The sequence below is a fragment of the Amborella trichopoda genome, chromosome 12 (genome assembly GCF_054954075.1).
Source record: "Amborella trichopoda isolate Santa Cruz 75 chromosome 12, AtrichopodaSantaCruz75HAP2 v2.0, whole genome shotgun sequence".
NCBI lineage: Eukaryota > Viridiplantae > Streptophyta > Magnoliopsida > Amborellales > Amborellaceae > Amborella > Amborella trichopoda.
This window is the reverse complement of record NC_142347.1, coordinates 13,516,705-13,537,219: the sequence shown is the minus strand read 5'-3', so window position 1 is coordinate 13,537,219 and position 20,515 is coordinate 13,516,705. Positions and strand designations below refer to the sequence as shown.

Below are 20,515 nucleotides of genomic sequence, written 5' to 3'. Positions count from 1 at the left end.
ACACATCTCTTAAGAATTTTTGTATTATCTTTTATATCCATAAGTTTTGAGCTAGCTTGTAAGCTCATGCCCCTTATCTGTCTAATTATCTCATACTTCTCATGCTGTATTGAACATCTTCCATAATTTTTATTAAAAAAAAATGTTTCATGACATGTTACATCCACACAAGATCTGTCATTGATGACATACCGTGCCTTAGACAAAGGCCTTTCACAAATTATTTTTTCTAAACCTCAAAACACTTCAAAACCTATGGCGGTGACCATGGAGAAGAAATGACCATCATGTTTTTGTTTGCGACTCTCTTGCCCGAAAGGTCTCCGTTTTCCATTACCTTGATGCTTGATGAGCCTTTGTCTTCCCTTTTTATGTGGCTATCATAGAGACCATTATTTTCTGGCGTGCATCACATGGTCATGAAGAGTCCTTGTGTATCCAAGTGCGAGCATTCTTAGAGAACTCAGTCTCCACTATGACTATTTCAAGAAAAATTAGGAGGTCTTCGTCTTCAACTTCCTAGCCGTTTAACTCATTCACGCTAAAACACCATGTGTTATATTCTAGAAGAGTGGGTTAGAAGCTGTTTACTTTGCCTAAGACTTAGGAATGAGATGGAGTTGTCTTTGCCTACTATGAGATAGAAGTGGTAGGAGAGGCATTTAATTTCTACCACTCATTCTCTAGATAATCATAATAAAAGAATGCTTAGTACATCATTACCCTAATTAGTCTTATGACACACTCTTCCTAACTTTAGTCCACAAAGATCCATCATCATCATCTGAGGCTTATCCGAACTATATGGGGTTGACTACAAAAATTGAAATCTGCCATTTTGTTCTATCAAGGATCATACTCATAGTCAGACTATAAGTCACCGTATCTTATCTCACTACTTCCATCCATATCTCATTACTTCCATCCATTTGGGCTTTCTCTTGGCCTTTTTAGAGCCTTCCACATGAACCAAGTTGTCCCTCATAAATAGTGTTGTCCAATGTCAATGCTGCACATGTCCAGAATACCTAAGTCTACTTTTTCTCGTGTTATCTCCTACTTGAGCCACCCCAAAGTTCTCACATATAACTCATAAATTCAAACCATTGTTACCTAATACCACAAAGATTTAAAAAACTTTACACAATAAATTCTTTCTTGAAGAGAAATCTTTTGCAAAAAGAATTCTTGTCACCAATTTTAAATCATGGGCTGATCCTTGTGTATCCTTGAAAATATTTAAAAGAAATAAAAAATCCTACTAAAATAGTCCAATTTCCAATTAAGATAGGAATAGGAATGATATTCACATAGGACCCATGGCCAATGAGCCAATCATCCATCGTGATCTTAACATTACGTAGGTCCCATGGGCACTAGGATCCACGTGATTCTCTTCTTGGTATTTCATACCCACGGCCCAGATTGTCCAATGTACCCAGACAAGATGTATTTGTTCTCTCTTAGGGCTCGTTTCAGTACCTGGATTGGCCCTACTCTATTGTTTGGGTAGCACAACTTCCCAGGGATAAGATAGACACAAGGATAAGTCAATCCATATTTTGCCTTGAAAAGTGTGGATAACCTAGTCACGAGGATAAGTCAATCCATGTTTTGCCTTAAAAAATGTGGATAACCCCCAAAATGGTGGAATAAGTCAATCCTACAAATGTGGGTAGGTCAATCCCTGCTGATGAAACCCTATAGGCTCTCTCCTTACTGAAACCCCTTCATGGTGGTTCTCTCTCTATGTCTCTCACACACACACACCAGTCCTCCACATCATATGACCAAGCTTACTGCAAGACAATCTCTTTCTCCATCTAGCTGTAGCCTCTCTCTCTCTCTCATGTTTGCGCATCTAGCCAAGTTCATTGCAAGGTAGTCCCTTTCTCTCTAGCAACAACCATCTCTCTCCTCTCTCTCTCTCTCCCTCTCTCTCTCTCTCGTGTTTGCCCATCTAGCCAAGTTCACTGCAAGGTAGTCCCTTTCTCTCTAGCAACAATCATCTCTCTCTCTCTCCCATTTTGCTCATCTTTGGCCATCTCCCTGTCCTCTGTATGAGCAGAGGAAACCCCAAAATGTTCTTTCCTTCTGATTTCATACTCTCTCGCTGTTCTCTCCAACAAACTCTCTTTTTCTCTATGTTTTTTAAAAAACCCTCTCTCTTCCTCCCTCTCTCTCTCTCTGTACAATTATTTTTTAAAAAATAATGGAGATGGATTGATTTACTATATCGATAGATCCATTCTTCTGTATATTATGCACATTTGGATATACATATGTAGATATTTTTTCAATTTTTGACATCCATTCGAGTTCCATCTATTGCTTTATTCAGAATCTTGTGCTATATAGCTCAGTGTTATGTTCTCAATTTTGTGATGCCATTAATATTATGAAAATCCCTAATTATTGTGATGCCAACAATATTGAATCAAAATTCCTTTAGTTTATCTTTGTTTAAGAAATATTAATGGATGGTTTTTTTTCATTTTCATGAATTTCCTATCATTTGATCGTATCAAGGAAATTTCTATTCATGGTTATGCTCCTTTTCAGTTTGGAATTTTCTTTTTTCTAATATATTAAGAGAATATCCCATTGCACAATTACTTTGTAATGAGCATGTACCTCTAATTCTTCTCGCATGGTTCCTTGGTTATTTTCCTATTTCTTGAGTTTTTTTTGAACTATAACTATTATAAAACGCCCATTTTAAAGTTACTTGTATTCCAGAAATATTTTGGAGTTTCCTATGAATTTTCTTTTATGCCATGCTCTTAAAGGAATCCCAATATTAGGTTGCTTGAAAGTATGTTCAGAAACATTATCAGATGATTCTCTTGGTTCTTATTTTAGTTTGAAGTTTAAAATGATTATATTTGTTTACATATTTTTGTGATGCTAACAATCTAAAAATTGAGTAATTGTATTCAATTTATGAATTGTTGTGTAAGTGCATTTCCCCATAAAATGTGTCTTTCTATTCAAGTTATTTTACATTTTAACAGCTCTGTATTTTTTTTATAGCTGATGGTTATTGTGGCATTGGCATTTCTGCCACACAATACGTGATTTGGTAGTAATCATTGTAATAGTTTGTTTTAGTTTGTTGAGTAACTTGGCACCAATAATTTCAATTCTAAATCCCTTCTAGTTTCTCTATGTTGTATATGTTCATATTTTCATGGAATATCAAAAGCTCTTTATGTGATGAACACTAAATCTTAAAGGTATGTGTTGATAGAATATGTGTTATTCTAGTTTAAAGTTTAAAGATGAATATCCTTATTTTTATAGAAATTAGAGAATAAATATCATATGTGCCCTACAAAATGAAGGAAATTAATGAATTTGAGAGGAAGAGGAAGATGATAGATTGGTATGCTGTTTATATCCCAACTCTATGTGAGGTCAGTGCAGCTATTGCTGCTTGTAGTCGTTGAAAAAAGAGAGATGCATTGTCGAGACCAAATTTATATGAGTAGGGTAGCATTCTTCACCGTACAAGATCTCCTCAAGGAAATGGGAAAGATAAATGACACGATGTGAGCATCGCTAGATGAACAACTAGTGATGTTCCTATATACTCTGAGCCATAACTTGAAGAATCTCTAGATTAGTTATGAAGGTAGTTCAGTAGACACTTCAACCGAGTATTGGATGCAGCCATAGGACTCCATGGGGATTTTATTAAACCTCTAGAGATGAATATACCACCCAAAATACTCCGTAAAAAAAGCAACTATACCACTTGAAATATTAAAATTTAGAATGAATGTCAGAAGCTAATTATTATAGAATTAAATGTACGGTAAAAATACAAAAACTGCAACTGAATTTTTATGGATTCACATCTTTTAGGCAATCCAAACAGTGGACATGCATATTTCATATTTCGTATCAGGTGCTACCCAAGCAGAAGACACCCTTTTTCTAGGGACATATCAATTCAAGGAGAAGTGAATTCCACAAGTCCTTGGAAAAGATGAAAAAGTATAATTCCAAACACATCCACATTTCCTTTTATTAGTTAGGAATCACAACTTTTATTCAATGAGCTAGACATTGGACTAGTGAACTAGTTAGATGAAGCATAACTCTAACATAACTACACTGTTTTTTATGCAACAACTATGATAGATAAATCCATTCAAGAACCGCCTTTCTCAAAATATTTTTTTATGATTTTCACATTGTTGGTGTTTAGAGGCCTTGCACTCTAGTATATAGAACTTTAATCAAGACAACACGACTACAAAAATTTAATCATGAAACTACAGCCACAAATGCCCCTTACTTGAGATGAGTTCTACTCACTGAAACTCAATTAGAGATTGATTGTAACATGAATTACGTGACCTTCACTAAAATTTCAACAACATGCATACGTCATATGACGGGTACAAACAAGTAAATCAAATTCCAAGCCAATATAAATCTCTAAATTACATGCATAGAATCATATGCGTGCAAAATGATCCCTTAAGCATAGGAAGTCAAAACGAGCTCAATTCTGGCTTACCGCCATGCGACTTAACTGCAAACCATGATGAAGTGCCTTTTAGTAGAGCTACAGGTATGGTTCATATACATCTAGTTTTTAGGAAAGCTAATAAGGGAGATCCCAAAACATAAATGAAACGCAAAACCTTAAGATTGACATGCAATTTGGATTCAAACGCAAGAAAAAGGAGGCATGATGACCCATGACGAACTAGTGTGTGGGAATTAGATGAAGCTATGAACTAGTGCGTGGAAATTAGATCAAACTTGTGGGGAATAAAAATTTAGCATAGTATCTTGTAGAAAGGGTGTTTAAAGATGTCTAATGGCTAAAAATCTTGCTGATATATAGTCAAACATCTCAGAAAATGTCATCAAGAAATACTCATCGAAATGGAAGCTAAACAAGAGAAGAAACATTGTACTAGGAATCATAGTACATTAACTGAACAAGAGCATGGAATACAATCAACTCAAACAAGGCTATGGAAAGGACAATTACCTTTTGGTTTGATGATATTTCATGCACCAAATGAGCCAATGGAGACACAATAGCAGCCTCTACCACCGCCCTGCTGTAGCTGCCACCACCACTACCTTGTGAGAAGAAGCATCCGCCCTGTTGCGGCTGTGGTCTCTCCTGATCTTGCCACATTTGAGCCAAATCTAGCCTCTTGTGGGCCAGATCTAGACTTCGGCAAGTCGGATTTTGCTTTTGTTTCTCTCTTTCTCTTGTTTTCCCCTCTCTCTCTCTCTCTCTCTTCCTCTCTCTCTCTCTTCCCAGAGGTTCGGTTTTCCACCTTCTCTCCAGTACTCTTTCTCTTTTCCTCGACTTTCACCTCTTCTAGGTAGACTAATGCCAAAGATGGAGTTTTTCCTTTTTTGGGGATCTGAGACCTGTTGCCCTCTGTTTAGGTCTTTTGTGGTTAACGCCCAAGACAGGATAGCTTCTTGATGGCCACCTTTTCCCCTGTCATGGAGGATTTTGCTTTTTGTGGTTAACGCTTAGGACCGAATTGGCCGTGGAGGAATTGTTTTTCTTCTGGTATGTTAGATCTCCATTTCTGGCCTATTCAGTTTCTTAGACGAGTTTTCAACGATCTTTTTCTCCACCTGTTGTCTTGGTTCTTCGTTTGCCCCTCCTCTGGTTCCTCTTCCCTACCTCTCCCCTCGATCTCTATCTTTTATACCCATCTTTTGGTCGTTGGTTTCACCGTCTACTTTGAGACGCCGTCATTTTGGTGCAGTTTGGGTGGCGCCCGAACCCCGACATGTGTACTTCCTGCAGTAGGGATGATGCATTTGTTTGTTTTCGAGTTTATAAGGCTTGGGATTAGGGACTGGAGCAGAATAAGCTTCCTTGCTTCATGTGGTTTGTGAGTTTTCTAAGCTTTTGGATGGAGTAGGGTCTTCAATTTTAGTGATTTTTTGTGTCTCGGAAGTCTGGTTGACCTTGCTTGAAGTAGGGCTGCTCACCTTAAAAATTGCTCATTCACTTAAATGCTTAGAGATCTTCAGACAAAGAAGGGGAAAGTTTTTATGGAGCCAAGGCCATAAACAATCAAATTAGAGCCTACCTCACAAATTTCACTAGAAAAGGTCGTTTGGATGCCCAAATATCCTCAAATTGATCATCTCGACTTCAAGATGCATGGACATGAGAAAAGAATGGATTTCAAGTTCTGGAAATAGTTTTCAACAATTCTCGTACTAAGTCGTCTCGTCTCCCATTCTCGTAAGTTCTCTTTTGGGAAAATTTGGTTTTGTGCTACTCATTGTTCCAAAACTTGGCTAATGCGGAATTGGGAGAGTAACTAGTTTATATATATATATATATATATATATATATATATATATATATATATATATATATATATATATATATATATATATATATATATATATATATATATATATATATATTATATGTCTATTTTGTGTCAAAAGCTGCACAAGCGCCTTTTCGATACTGCTCATGCATGTTGGATCTTACTTTAAGGGTTCCAATCCCTGCAATCCTCAATTTTTTCGACACAAAAAAGTGATAGTCTATCGATTACGCCACTCAACCATTAATGTTAAATGCAGGCAAGATTATTTTATATAGCTTTTCTACCATTTTTCTTTTTCTTTTTTTAAATAGGACAGAACTCTGGCGAGTTACTCAAACTCGTCCAAAAACCTCGCCTCGGCGAAGGTCCAACTACTTTGACCGAGTCGTGTTTCAAACCACTGGTGCTACTCATGCAGACATTTGGTCTGTCAAGAATTCCATCCCGATGGTGATGCATTCATAAATCCAGGGAGCCCTAATTTTGTATCCATTTCCCTCACATTGGAATTCATTGTTCTCTCATACACGATGTCTCGCACATATTAGTGTAGTTTTGAATTAGTCTCACATCCCATATTAGTATTCTCAAGATGCTCATAATCAGCCCATTAAGTGGTCTTTGTGATCTCAAGGAAACCATGTGAGGTTACTCGGTGGTTTTTTTTTTTTTTGGATTATTCAGTATGGAAGACAAGCCCCTATCCGTTTTTTCAAATAGATTAGGAGTAGCTTTTTGAAGGTATTAGTAGGGTGGTGTTAGTGGTGGGAATGAAAACCACAACGTAATGACTAAGATGTGGGGTGCTACCACTACGAGATTGCCCATGCATAAATGCCAAATGTTTTCATAATAGTATGCCAATAACCATTTACATGCAACTCATGAGTTTATCTAAATGTTTGATGATTTTATTCACCATGGTCTCATATATACACATTGGAAAATCAAGAGTCAAGTATTAGAGTACCCAATAATGTTCTCAATGAACTTTAATCTAATCACTAATGGCACTAATCAAATAAGTCATTTTTTTAGCCATATTTCAAAATATCCTTGGCACAATTCTTGTAAAGCAGTGGAAGATATAAAAGATTGGTTTCAAAAACTAAGAGACCAAAATCCCTTTTGCTCATTTCACAGATCATTCGCATATGGTGTCCCTTGGGTTCTTTTAATAAATTTTGGTTGAATGAAGAATTTTCAAGTTCAAGGTCAAGGTCCTAGCCTAGATGGGCTTATTATTCCTCTCATTCATACTCGTTAAGTTTCTCCGGCTAAACCTAATAAAAATGAGTTTAGGTAAAAACTCTATTAATCATTTTTGTAACAAAACATATAGATACTCAAAGTATTCTAATAAACACAAGTAAACTGTATTATCAAACCATTCAAAGATTAATTCTTATAAAAACTCCATATTAACCTCATCGCTATAATATTCTTAATATAGTTTAACAAAATCCTTCCTCAAAGGTCCATGTGTTGCCCAATCTAATGGTAACACTTGTACACTTATGATAATAAAGTTGTTACACTCGGATTTGCGCCAATCTTAGAGAGAAATAAACTCAAATATTTGTAAAACAAGTTAATTTTATGAAAAAGTAGAGAAAGTGGGGTCGCTCAAATTATAGGCTCAGGAACATCACTGATCTATACAGATCTGATTCTTTTCGGATTCCACTTGGAGCACCAACTTCATGATTTGCGTATATACCCGTAAAATATTTCTAAATTTTACTAATGTAATTAATAATAAAAATTTTCAGAGAAAGTAAACTAAATTAATGAGAATGGTCGACTTTGGATTTTCGCTCGTTGATGAAAAATCCCTTTTTTAAAACCCTAGATCCTTTCTTTTCGTTTTGGAAAAAAGAGAGAAAGTGTGTACCACGTCCCCCAAGGAATCATGCATGTGTGCGCACGAGGGTGACCCCAGGGCCCACTAGGATAAGGGTTGGTTGTGCGGCGGAGCGGTTCGAACTAACAAAAGAAAGATGTAAGGTATGGCTTACCACATGGGGATGGGGACGGATGCACCCAGGCGAGGTTGGCCTCTTACATTATGGTGCCTTGAAGTGCTCGCGAAAAGTACCCCGGCCTTTGTTCGGATCAGTTTGGAATCGATCTCTTCACGACCTTTGGCTCGACTATGCACACTCCTATGGTTTGGGTTGCATGAACCCTTGGATTTGTCTCTAGGCTTGAAAAAGTTTTACTTGTACGTGAGGCTTGATTAGGTTAGGGGTAAGTTTAGGTTAGGTGAGTTAAGGTTGGGTAGGATAGAGTAGGTGGATCAAGGATGGTTAGGCTAGACAAGGTGGGTCAAGGTTGGGTAGGCTAGACTAGGTTGAGGGTTGGGAACCACTGAACAAATCTGGCAGCTGTCTGGCATCACCTCCCCTAGGTGGCAATACCAGAGACACAAAAGGTACTAGGCACGAGGCTTAAGTACCCCGGAGACCTGGCCAAGTTGATCACCGAGTCTAACCTTGTCTCTTAACCAATGTGCCAATCTCCTTTGAAAGTGGTGTGGGTGAAGGAGATAAGGGAAGAGGCCAATGGCTAAGGAGGAGACCAACGGCTAGGGACCGGTCGCTAAGTGGCGTAGGAACAAGGAAGTGTGAGTGGAAAGGAGAAGGGTATGGGGAGGTGTGATGTATGGCTAGATATGATGTAAGGAAGGGTGTGGGTTATGGATAGTCTAATATGTATGGAAGGGTGTAGGATGTAGTTTAGGGTGATGGTCTAGTCCAACTAGGGAGTATGGTGGGAGAGGGGTATTTTACCTCAAACACAATGGATTCTCTCTCCTCATTCATGGGTATTAGATTTGCAAGAAATCTCAAAGAAAACTACACACTCTCTCCTAGTTAAGTACTATTTCATTCAACCATTTCCAATCTTTTCAAGCTCATAAAACATTACAAAGCATGGGATTTATATAGAATGACCTCTTGAAACTTGGGTGTACACTCAAAACATATGCAGATTGATGAAAAATAGAACAAATTAATAAAAATTAACCCCGAAATTGTAGAAAAACGACCAAAAGTAGGCCTAAAAAATATATAAATGACATCTAGGTCCCCAAAAAGGGCCTCTTCCAATCCACATGGCTTGGGGCTTTCTTTTTGTGTTTTCCTACGACAGTTGGGCAATCTATTGTTATGAAATCATAGATCGTGTATAGAAGATCATTTTGATGTAAGATTTGCACGATGTTGCGGAGTTTTGATCATGTTCTTGAAAACGTTCAATTTTTTGACCCACATACAAACTTGAGTTTTCTTGGTTGCTCGATCTTTTCCAAAATGTCACTATTATTGTCTTCATTTTTGTTAGTCTCTCGAAGGGGAAGTCAGCACAATCATTTTTATCAAGAATCATGCCATTTGGCATCCAAATGACAATTTTGTGATTTTGGAAAGTCTTTTCCGGCGACCCAAAAATTGTGCCCTTTTGCGAGCCTTAGTTAGCTGCCTTCTTGGACCTCATTCATGGGGTATTTTACCTCAAATTGAAATTTTCGAGTCACAATCAAAATGCCTATTTTTTTGGGCCATCTGGCCTTAGGGCTTCGAGCTATGATCGTTGGAATGAGAGAATGTCATGAACACAGATGTTATGCACACAAATTTTTTGCATAATGCTTTTCTGTGTGGCCTTCTCTCTAGGATTTCTCTTCGTTCGGTTGTCGGCTTCGTGCATGATGTAGGTCACAAGTTTTGTCATTAAAGAGAACAACATATCAAATTTTGAGCTTGATCCGCCTTGTGGTCGATAAGATATGAGCATTTCCTGACTGTCCCATTTTTTGGAAGATGCATCAGTGTTTTGCTATTTTAGGCAACTGATTTTGCTTGCCCGCACCATAATACTAAACAACCAATCCGTTTTAGGAACGTAGGACCTAGAAAGGTCTGTTTGGCCCGAAACTTGATAATTAACTGTTTTCAGTCCTTTTGAAGCCGTCAGCGGTGGTTTGGAGACTATCTGAGCTCATCTTCAGGGAGTTTTGTCTATGATGTAGCTTGCACACATTAAAGCGCATTACTCCAAATCGGATCTTCTTTATGTCTCATCTTCATGTCTCTTTATGTCTTCTCCTGCTCAGGGCGAAACTTGGATAAGGACCTTAGGATGTCAAAGGCCACTCTACCACACCTTTTAGGGTCGAGATGACACCATTACAATGGCTCTTCAAAATTAGGCTTATTCCACGTAGGCTTTTGTAGTCCCTAGGCATATTTGGTACCCATGGGCTTTGGTCACAATTGCCCCCTATTTTATGCACATGGAAAAAGAAGTGCATAAAAAATACACAACTACAACTTGCCAAATGTCGCTCTTCGAGAGAAGGGAGAAATGTGACATTCAGAACAAAATCGCACAAGTTTATCTTTTGAATTCTCACGAGGGCATTGTTTTTCTCCCAATTTTGTTTCCTAATTACCAACATCAACATGACCTTTTGAAGAGGATAAATCACACCTTGCCTATAAAAAATGGGATAACTAGTGGGTATTTTTTGTTCCAACAGATGGTGGCCCTTTTAAGGGACGTGTTTCTGATCGTGTAAGAATCCAGATTTGTCTAGCATTCAGGGGCCTTCTTAGGGGCTTGTAACCCAATCCGTCAGCGTTGATTAAGTCTGGTGGTCAGGGCCCCATGGGGATTGTGACTCCTTTCATCAAGCTTCAATTTGGTCTGGTAGTCAGGGCCTCATGGAGCATGTGACTTGATCCAGCGGCCGTTGATTTTGCCTACAGTCGGAGCCCTTAATCGGCACATGAGCTGCTTCACTAGACTTCAAATTGAAAGAACATATGGGGGCCTCTTTGGGGCAAGTGACCTAATATGTCGGAGCCCACGTTGACAGTCGGGGGCCTCATTTGAGGCATGTGACCCGAGGTCGGGGCATGTACGACAGTGGAGTCCTTATTGAGGCATATTTCCCATCCTGTCGGGATGTTGATCTAGTTTGACAGTCGGTAGACTTTTTAGGGGCATGTGACCTTTTCTGCTGGAGTGGTCTTGCTCAACTGACACCTTGGGGTGAAACATTTCAGAAGGTTGTCAGTCCGGTCTACCATCTTGTTGATTTTTCTAAGGTTCAAGAGCCCTTTGGGGGATGACCTAAACTGCTGGAGCTTTTCTTGTGCTATTTTAGGCTCAGAAGTTTGGTGCCTTTTGAGGGGCATTACTACCCATGCTATTGAGGTTTTGCATCTTGAGCTGGTTGGAGCCGTTTATCATGACGAGCTGCATCAACTTGTTTATTGGTTCAGGTGCCCTTTCGGATTTTCATTGGAACTTGGGGGAAGTGGTGCCGCTGAGCTATCTTCACAACCTCCCTTTAATTCGACTCTTTTAACCACTACTTTGTGGTCATGTCTTCCTTTAACTGCTTTCACTTGTGATGTCCCTTATCGGATTTGTCATCACAGCTGATTTCTTTTGAGCACTTTTACCAGTGGCTTCATGGACACATTCACCTCTATTTCGTTTTTTCAATAATACAGGGAGAAATGGATGATGAGTAATAAGGAGGTTCCTTTATTGGTGAGATGGATGGAAGAGTAGATTTGAGGTGGTAGTTGATTTGGTTTGATTGAGAGGGAGGGACTCAAGAGAGTCATGAGTAGTTTCATTCGAGGGAGTGGAGACTCTCAAGAGTTGTGAGAGATGAGGCGGTTGATGGAGAGTGAGTACTCATGGAGTTGAGAGAAGGGTGAGGTATGTGGTGGAGGCACCAGTGCATGGGCTACCGATGTGACAGATAAGAGAGAATGAGAGGGCAAGGCACCAGCATCGAAGTTGTCGATGTGAAGGGGAGATGAATGAGAGGGTGAGGCACTAGCACTTAGGATATCAGTGTGAAGGAGAGATGAATGAGAGGGCGAGGGATGGGACGTAAGTAGAGGTGAGAGATGATATTGGTGAGAGATGAGAGAATAGAGGGGGAAGGTGGGAGACCAACAGCTAGTGATGGATGTAAAGAGGAGAGAAAGAGAGATAGAGAATAAGGGGCGAGAGAAGAGAGGAGAGAGGAGAGAGGAGAGAAGAGAGGGGGATACTGGCGACCTAGTTGCATGTCTGAGGGAAGAGAGGAGAGAGAAAAGGAGAGAAAGATTGGTGGTTAGGCCATTGTTGAGACAGTGAGAGGGAGAGAGAGACTGACGATTAGGCTGTTGGTGAGAGAGAGAAAGAGGGTGAGAGAGATACCGACGATAGGCTGTTGGTGAGAGAGAAAGAGAGAGAGGAAGAGAGGAGTGATCGACGAACTAGTGTGAGAGAGAAAGAGAGAAATGGGGATCCGTGCCCCCCTTTTTTGGCAAGGTTCCCTTGGTCTAAGGACCGTTTTTTGCTCAGGGCACTCAAATTTTAGTTGGTCAGCCCATTGCTTCGCAATTGGCTCGGTCTGACATTGCTTGGGTGTTTAAAATCTATTTGGATGATATTGCCTCTGGCATTTTTGTGCAAGAAAGCTTTGTCAAAGGGAAGGAGTGTTCATTCATCCACTTCGCCCTCCTTCAAAATGCCCCATTTTTCATTAAGGACTTGTTGGGAATATGGGTTTTATAAGGAGCTATGGGATAAATACTCCATTTTCACCTTTTACCCATGTATAAAAGGAGGGGCCCCTCATTTTCACCATCTCTTCCTCATTTTTCATTTTCTAAAGAGGAAGGTGGTAGAGCATCTTTAGAGAGTGAGAGGGAGCATAGCTTAGGGATAAGTAGGTGCTTTTGCTATCCAGACTCAAGGCAATAATATCTCGACCCCACGGTGATGATCATGGTAAGCCTAGCCCCTTTCATTTTCATTTCTTTCATTCAATATTATGTTGTTTTCCCAAACTTTCCATTCTTAAGATGGGGCTCTTTTAAGGCATAGTCTAGGCGGGTTCAACCTGTCAGTCTCGCGACCTCTGAATCCTCCAAGGTGGCTTGGACTATCTGGGCACCTTTTACGTCATCTTATCTCTGCTTTATAGGGGAGATGTTGTTGAATTGTTTTTTGTTGACCCCAGTGGGGTCTGCCTTTTCGATAAAGTCCATAAGCAAGGTGCTTAATAGCAAATATCTTCCCAAGGCTAGGGAAGTTGGGACCAGTACTTACATCGGAGTTAGCCTCTTTAGGCATCGGCGCCTTCGGCATTTCATGCTCGACTTTGAGCTACGATGGCCCTTGAGTGTGAGCTTTGTGAGTCACACCACTCGTCTCCATCTTCTCGAGATTGATGATGGAAGTTTACTTGTGGATGAGGTTGGTGCGCCCATCTTTCACTCTCTCCATCGAAATTATGGCTCGAGTTTGGACCTCCCAACTCTTAGGAAGAGGATGTTGGAGATGCCATACATGATATGGTAATGGACTCCGGTTTTAGGGTGAGCACCAATATTTGAATGGTAGCTCCGAGCTTTGCGAGTGCATCAGCCTGCGAGTTTAACCTCTTGGGAATGTGACTTAAGGATATATCATCAAATTGAGCCATATACGATTTTGCAGTATTGTGGTAAGGCTTGAGAGTATCCTTTCTCACGTCATAAATCCCCTTAAGCTGTCGAATGACCAACTCGGAGTCACCGAAGATATTGAGTTGCTCCAAGTCTAGATCCAAGGTTATCTCCAACCCAATTATAAGGGCCTGATACTCCAGTTCGTTGTGGGAACTAGCTTCGGTGAGAGAGAAGGATAGAGGAAGTACCCCTCCTTTTTGAGTCATGAATACCACTCCGGTGCCTCCTCGATCAGATGGGAAGGCTCTGTCAAAGTACATCTCCCACGCGTGAGCAAGTTCAATGCAGAATACTTCTTTGTCAGGGAGGTCGCTTGATAAAGGAGATTCTACCAGTACTGGATGTGTTATGAGGAAATCAGCCAAAACTTGACCCTTGACGGCCTTTTGTGGCACATATGTGATTTCAATAATGCCCACTTAGCAAGGCGTCCCGACTACAATCCATGATAGAGGAGAGAGAAAGGAGAAAGAAGCATGGACGGTGATGGGGTTCCACCGTCCATGATAGAAGAGAGAGAAAGAAGAAGGAAGCATTGACAACAATGGGGTTCCACCACCCATGACAGAGGAGGGAGAAAAGGGAAAGAAACATGGACTGCAATGGGGTTCCACCATCCATGGCAGAAGAGAGAGAAAGGTGAAAGAAGCATGGACAACGATGGGGCTCTGCCATCCATGATAGAGGAGGGAGAAAAGGGAAAGAAACATGGACGGCAATGGGGTTCCGTCATCCATGGTAGAAGAGAGAGAAAGGAGAAATAAGCATGGACAGCGATGGGGTTCCACCGTCCATGACAGAGAAGAGAGAAGGGGTAAGGAGAGGAGAAACATGGATGGCAACGGTCTCCACTGTCCATGACACGAGAGAGAAAGCAAGAGAGAATATGGACGGTGATGGGTTCTGCCGTCCATGACAAGGGAGAGAAAGAAAGTGGGAACATGGATGGCGATGAGTTCTGTCGTCCATGACAGGGGTGAGAGAGAGAGACGGAACATGGACGGCGATGAGTTCCATCGTCCGTGACTGGGAAGAAAGAGATGGGAGAGAGAAAGGAAGAAGGAAGAGAGAGAGAAAAAGAAAGACCGATGAGAGGGAAAGAGAGGAAAGAGGGGAAAGCGCAGAGAGAGATTAGGAAAGAGAGCAAGAAAGAAAGAGAAGACTAAGAAAGATGGAGAAAAAATTAGGAAAGAGGAGGAATGAGAGAGGAAAGAGAACAGATAGAAAAGAGGAAAGAAGGGAAAGAGAGACATGCACGACGGTGCCTATTGTCGTGCATGTTGAGAGAAGAGAGACAAAAGGAGGAAGAGAGAGAAATATAGAAGATGAGAGAGAAAGAGAGAGAGATGCACGACAATGCTTACTGTCGTGCAAGTTTGAGGTATAGAAGAGAGATAGAGAGAAGACGAAGAGGAGAGAAAAAGGAGAGAAAGACATGTATGACAATGCTTACTGCCGTGCATGTTTGAGGTAGAGAAGAGAGAGATAGAGAGAAGAAGAAGATGAGAGAGGAAGAAGGAAGAAAGAAATAGACAGAAGAGAAGAAAGGGAAAGAGAGAAAAGAAGAGAGCGAAAGAGTGAAAAGAGAAGAGAGAAAAAGAAGAGGAGAAGAAAGGAGGAGAGAGAAAAATATCCTTACTAGGGGTACCAAACTTTTCTTCTCTTTCCTGTATGTCTCCACAATTTCAAGACTAAAACTCTTGATTTTTATTCATGAAGTTGAAGCCCTTTACAATGAGGTAAAGCATGATATATATAGATTTTCACCCCAACATGGGTGGATTAATCAAAATCGACCCTAATTGTTAAAAAATACATTTTTTTTGTTTTAAAGAAAATTCTAAAAATATGGGAAAATGATGATTTTGCCCCTGTCCAACAATACACAGAATTTCAAAACAGTCCCTGCTGCACCCATGGAACGCGTGTGATTTTCCTAAGCCGATTCGGGGTTGCTACGACGCCCTCTTGGTCAAAAGATGATTACTTTCTCATTGGTCGGCATGACAATCAATTTGTTACTAACTTTGAGCCACAGATCATATTTTTAAGCCACGATCATGCAACTCGAAATTTATAAGAAACTTGAAAACTTTGGATTGATATTGTGCTCATGTCTTGATGTATTTCCTTAGTTTCTTTGCTGAATTGCACTGAGCATGCCGTCACGATCGCATTGCAATAAACGCAGCTCGATTTCGTGCCCGAATAAAGATTTTACAATTTTGGGTTTTCGACCGGAATTTGAATTATGGTGGTCGGAATTCTATAGCAACTTTAACACCTTTGTACGCTAAATCTAACATCTCATCACACCCCGGGTCTAGACCAGTGATAGCCTTGGACCTTACGCACGCAATGCAACTGGTTTCGTGTTGATTGAGTACGCGAGCGCTGTGATATAGCCGCTTGAGCGGGACGCCCTACTACTGATTTTCCTGTAACTATCTTCACGAATCGCCAACTTCTCTCTAGTTTTTCTTCTTGCTCGGACATCGTCACGGGACGCGCCACATATCAAAACGCTCGTCTTGACGAGACGAACACGTTCGTAAAATTTGAGAGTGACCCGACTCAAAACGAGTGAGATATGAGTCTGCAAAATTGCTTCTCATGACTATGCAATCTAGTCTCCTTTAATGGAGTTTGGTGCGAGGAGGCTGCACGAGAATAGCGTGCAGCCTACCCCTTTTCAATGCTTCACCCATAACTTTGTCTTGGAACGTCTGTTTAGGCCGAAATTTGATCCTTTAAGTTTTTGACTGTATCGAATCCAATGGCGATGGTATCACGGCCATTTGATGCTCCGTTAATAGGGTTCTAGTTGTAAGATCCGTTTTAGGGTGCTACAGACCGCTTTTGCTGAAATTGTTTCTTTGTCTACGCTACCTTAGACAAGTCGGATTGCGACGAAACTTGGCAGGTGGTCTTTTGAGGTCCTTAGGAAGATCCTCATCCATTATGGGGTGATTCTGAGACTGTTGGAAATTCTATTGTAAGTTAGGGTTTTATTGACCAGCTTCTCTTTTATTCCATATCAGGGACCCAAAGTGCTGAAAAATGTCTTCAAAAATACACATAAATATGAACATGCATGTAAATGGCCGTAAGGTAACTCAAACTGTAAAGGTTCGTATTCCAGCTGCCAAACCTTTCACTTCACCAAGGGTTGGTTCCCAAGCCACCCCAAACACTTCTGTGGACCGTGCACACACATGCATGATCGATGTTGCTGCTGGGTATAAGGGAAAGGGCCAATTGTACACATTGTCACCTACCCTAAAACCCATGAAGACATGGTACTCGAAGAAATTCCCTTCGAGTACTCTCCTATCCACTCCTTCTTCATATGCACAGACTAGCCCTTGAAGCCAGACTCGAGGAAAAATGATGCTACCAAAGGCGATGAAATAGCCCCTCCCTTTTGTAAATAAGGCCAAACTTCCAAGGTCGACTCTGAGCTCCTTACTCATGGGACACCATACGCTGTCCGAATTGATTGACTTCGCTCTCATCTATTTGAGACAAGCCAATTGATTGGGACATCAAGACCAATTCCAATTCTAAGATAAAATCTATTTGAGTCTACGAATCAAGCAGAGGAAAGGAAAAAGAATATAAAGTCCTCAACATCAGAATACTTATTAAAAAAAAACTCGTTCTATCCATTGCAAATTGTTGTGGAACCTGAAACAAGTGGCATCGTTCACTACTGCATCATACAAGTGCAAGAAGATGAACCTAGTTCATCTGAACTGCGGCCTCAAGGCCGTTAGGAGAAACGGAGGGAGATATGGCCCCAAGGTTGTCATGAGCCAATCAGAATTGAGCCATGGTCCCAAGGACGTCTCGTGCCATGCCTATCTGAATTGCAGTCCCAAGGCCGTCAAGAGTTGATCATTACCCGAGCAATAAGGCAGTGGCAGATCCAATCAAGGCACTCTAAGCCTTTATTCCCTAGGTTGCTGGATCGAGGCATGAAGAGAACGAAGATTACCCCCGCTGTGAGATCAATCAACTTTGAAGAACGGGCTGGTCTGATGGTAGTCAGTCATGATGGTGATGGTCCTGAAGATCCAATGGTGCGTTTCGATGAAATCCTGAAAAATGTCTTGAACAGACCCAAGGATTAGAGAACACCCAACCGATAGTAGTATCTTCACACCAAGAAGAAAATTCTCCTCTCGATCCCCAATTTGAAAAACAAGAGAGGAGAACACCGCGTCCCTCCATACTTTGTCCATTTCTAGGAGGAAACGAAACATTTGTTCTATAAACACTTTTATAAAGTGGAAAGAGATGTTCAAGCTATAGAACTTTTGACTATGTAAATGAATACATTCAGAGATGGAGGGACCTTGCGGTATAAAAAAGCAATCCTATGCCTGAGATTGATGTTGTACAAACATGGATTAGAAACATGAAGAAGGAATTTCCCTTCATATCAAAGCTTCTAATCCCACCACTACTAAAACACCATGATGGAACTCAAACTCAAACCTCAAGGGGTGGTCAAAACCAGAATTTCACCAATGGCAGACTTAACCCTCGTGCTGGCCAGCAAAGAAATGCGGTCAACGCAACAGTTATGGCCACACCCATTCTCCCTAGACTTACAACTAGTGTCACTCCTGTCAATACTTTAAACACCTCGCGGGGAATGGTACCATTCAAGGGTCAAGGGCAACCCCAACAACGACAATTCCAACCTCATGACTATAACAGGATGCCTCCACCATAAAACCTATACAAACCCAATCAATTTGAGCAAAGGTTGAACAAACAGTACAGCTTTAGCCAGGCCTGGGTACCAACCCTTTTGAAAATGCCAATGGAACAAGGTATGGTGGTCCTTTCTAACCAGTCGTGGCTGATGCCCCAAGTGAGCATGAGGGCACACTTGTTCCATTTGAGGGCAATGACATGTTAGCACTTTCTCTGACCCACTCATTATCCGGGCTAGTAGATTTTGAGCGCATGGATGGCAGAGAAGTGAGCAGCCTCAATAGAGCCCAGAGTTGGGACCCATTGATACTTCAGACCCAGCGGAAACTAAAGATGACATGCTTTTTTAAGATACTGATGTTGTAAAAGTGCTCGCTTCCCTGACATATGATATTGAGTCTCTCTCTGAACTCAACATGTCAATGGAGACAGACTTCCCCATTGTTGCGACTGAGCAAGCAGTTGCAATAGTCACCAAATATTCATCAGGAGCTACTTCTACCCCTGACCCTTTAATAGTGAGTTCCTCATTTGATGTGCGTTCAGACATAATTCACACGATGTAGATCATTGGTCTTAGGCATTTTAGACAGTGTCATTTACAAGACTTTGAGAGAATGATTGCAGAGGTTCTCCAGTATTCAGGTGCTTAGGTGAGTTGTGTCCTAGATGAGGAGACTCTGACTCGGTTAATGGCTTTTGAATAGCCTGGCGCAGCAGAGAGTAGAGGCTATCTATGAGGGTTGAGTCTGAGCTGCAGGAGCTGTTGGTCACTCTGAAAAGTCTGATGCTTAAAAGGGTGTTTTAAGGTATTTAAGACAAATATAGATTTCAATTAATCTTATGAGAGAACATCACATTTGGGACCAAATTCATCCAAGCATTTTCATATTACAAGAATACAGGATTTTTTCTTACATATATATTACTGAAAATGGAATAGTTCCAAGGTTTTAATCCCCTATTACAATTTACATTGACGAAATAAAAAGTAATGAGGCCAACTATCCTGTATTCTAAGCTAGAGAATTATACATTCGTTTCCAGGGAGAAAGATATACATACATATCAAATAAAGGGAAATAACATCAAGGGGACATCAGCTTGTATACATAATCTAAGGCAGGGATGTTACTCCAATGTCTGCTCCCTCTTTTGAGAACGGGCCTCAAGTAGGTACTTGGAATAAAACAAATCTCTCTTTCTCTCTCTTATGCGTATTACAATCATTATTCTCTCTCTCTATCACTCACACTAATAAATGCTATAACACTCAGAGTATGCTTAATAAGATCAGTATCCAAAAAGGAATGTGTACCCCTCCCTCAATTATCAGTGGGTTTTATATAATCTTCATGAAGCGATAATCTTTAACCTTCAGCTGATAACCATAGGGATATGATCTTTCAATCTGTATTGTTGATCTCGTTACAATGTCTTTCCTTTCTTTGACTTCTTCACTGATTCATCTTATAGTTTTGTATTTGAATTCATGAATGAAGCTTTATGCTTATTTTCTTCTCTTCACAAATATGAATTTGTGAGTTGTTCCTCATGAATTTGAATTGGTCTTGTGCGAATTTGAACTTGGTCTCACGCAAATTTGAACCTGCTCATTGGTCTTATGCTTATCTTCATCCTCCGTGAATTTAAATTCGTGAGCCGATCCTTTTGAATTCAACTTAGTTACACGCAAATCTTGCACTTGAATTCATGCTTATCTCTTCATGTTACTTTATAATTGATCTGTTTGTACCTAGTGTAACTTTGATGACAATCATGGATACAATCGATAATCATATTTAACTTTGAATTTCAAATTTACTAATACGAAATCCAACGAGGACAAATAGGACACTGTCTCTTGTCATTGTCTGTTCGTTCAAGTTCTGCTACTTTGTTGGACACATATATGTATAT

At 40.4% G+C, this 20,515-nt stretch overlaps 1 long non-coding RNA gene across 1 annotated transcript in view; it reads left to right on the top strand.

The window, feature by feature from the left end:
- Nucleotides 1-1,455: 1,455 nt before the first annotated feature.
- Nucleotides 1,456-20,515, top strand: part of LOC148779452 (uncharacterized) — a 34,887-nt gene continuing 15,827 nt past the window's right edge. The window contains exon 1 of the long non-coding RNA XR_016045687.1: nucleotides 1,456-1,881. This is a non-coding gene — a long non-coding RNA (uncharacterized LOC148779452). The remainder of the gene's footprint in view (nucleotides 1,882-20,515) is intronic.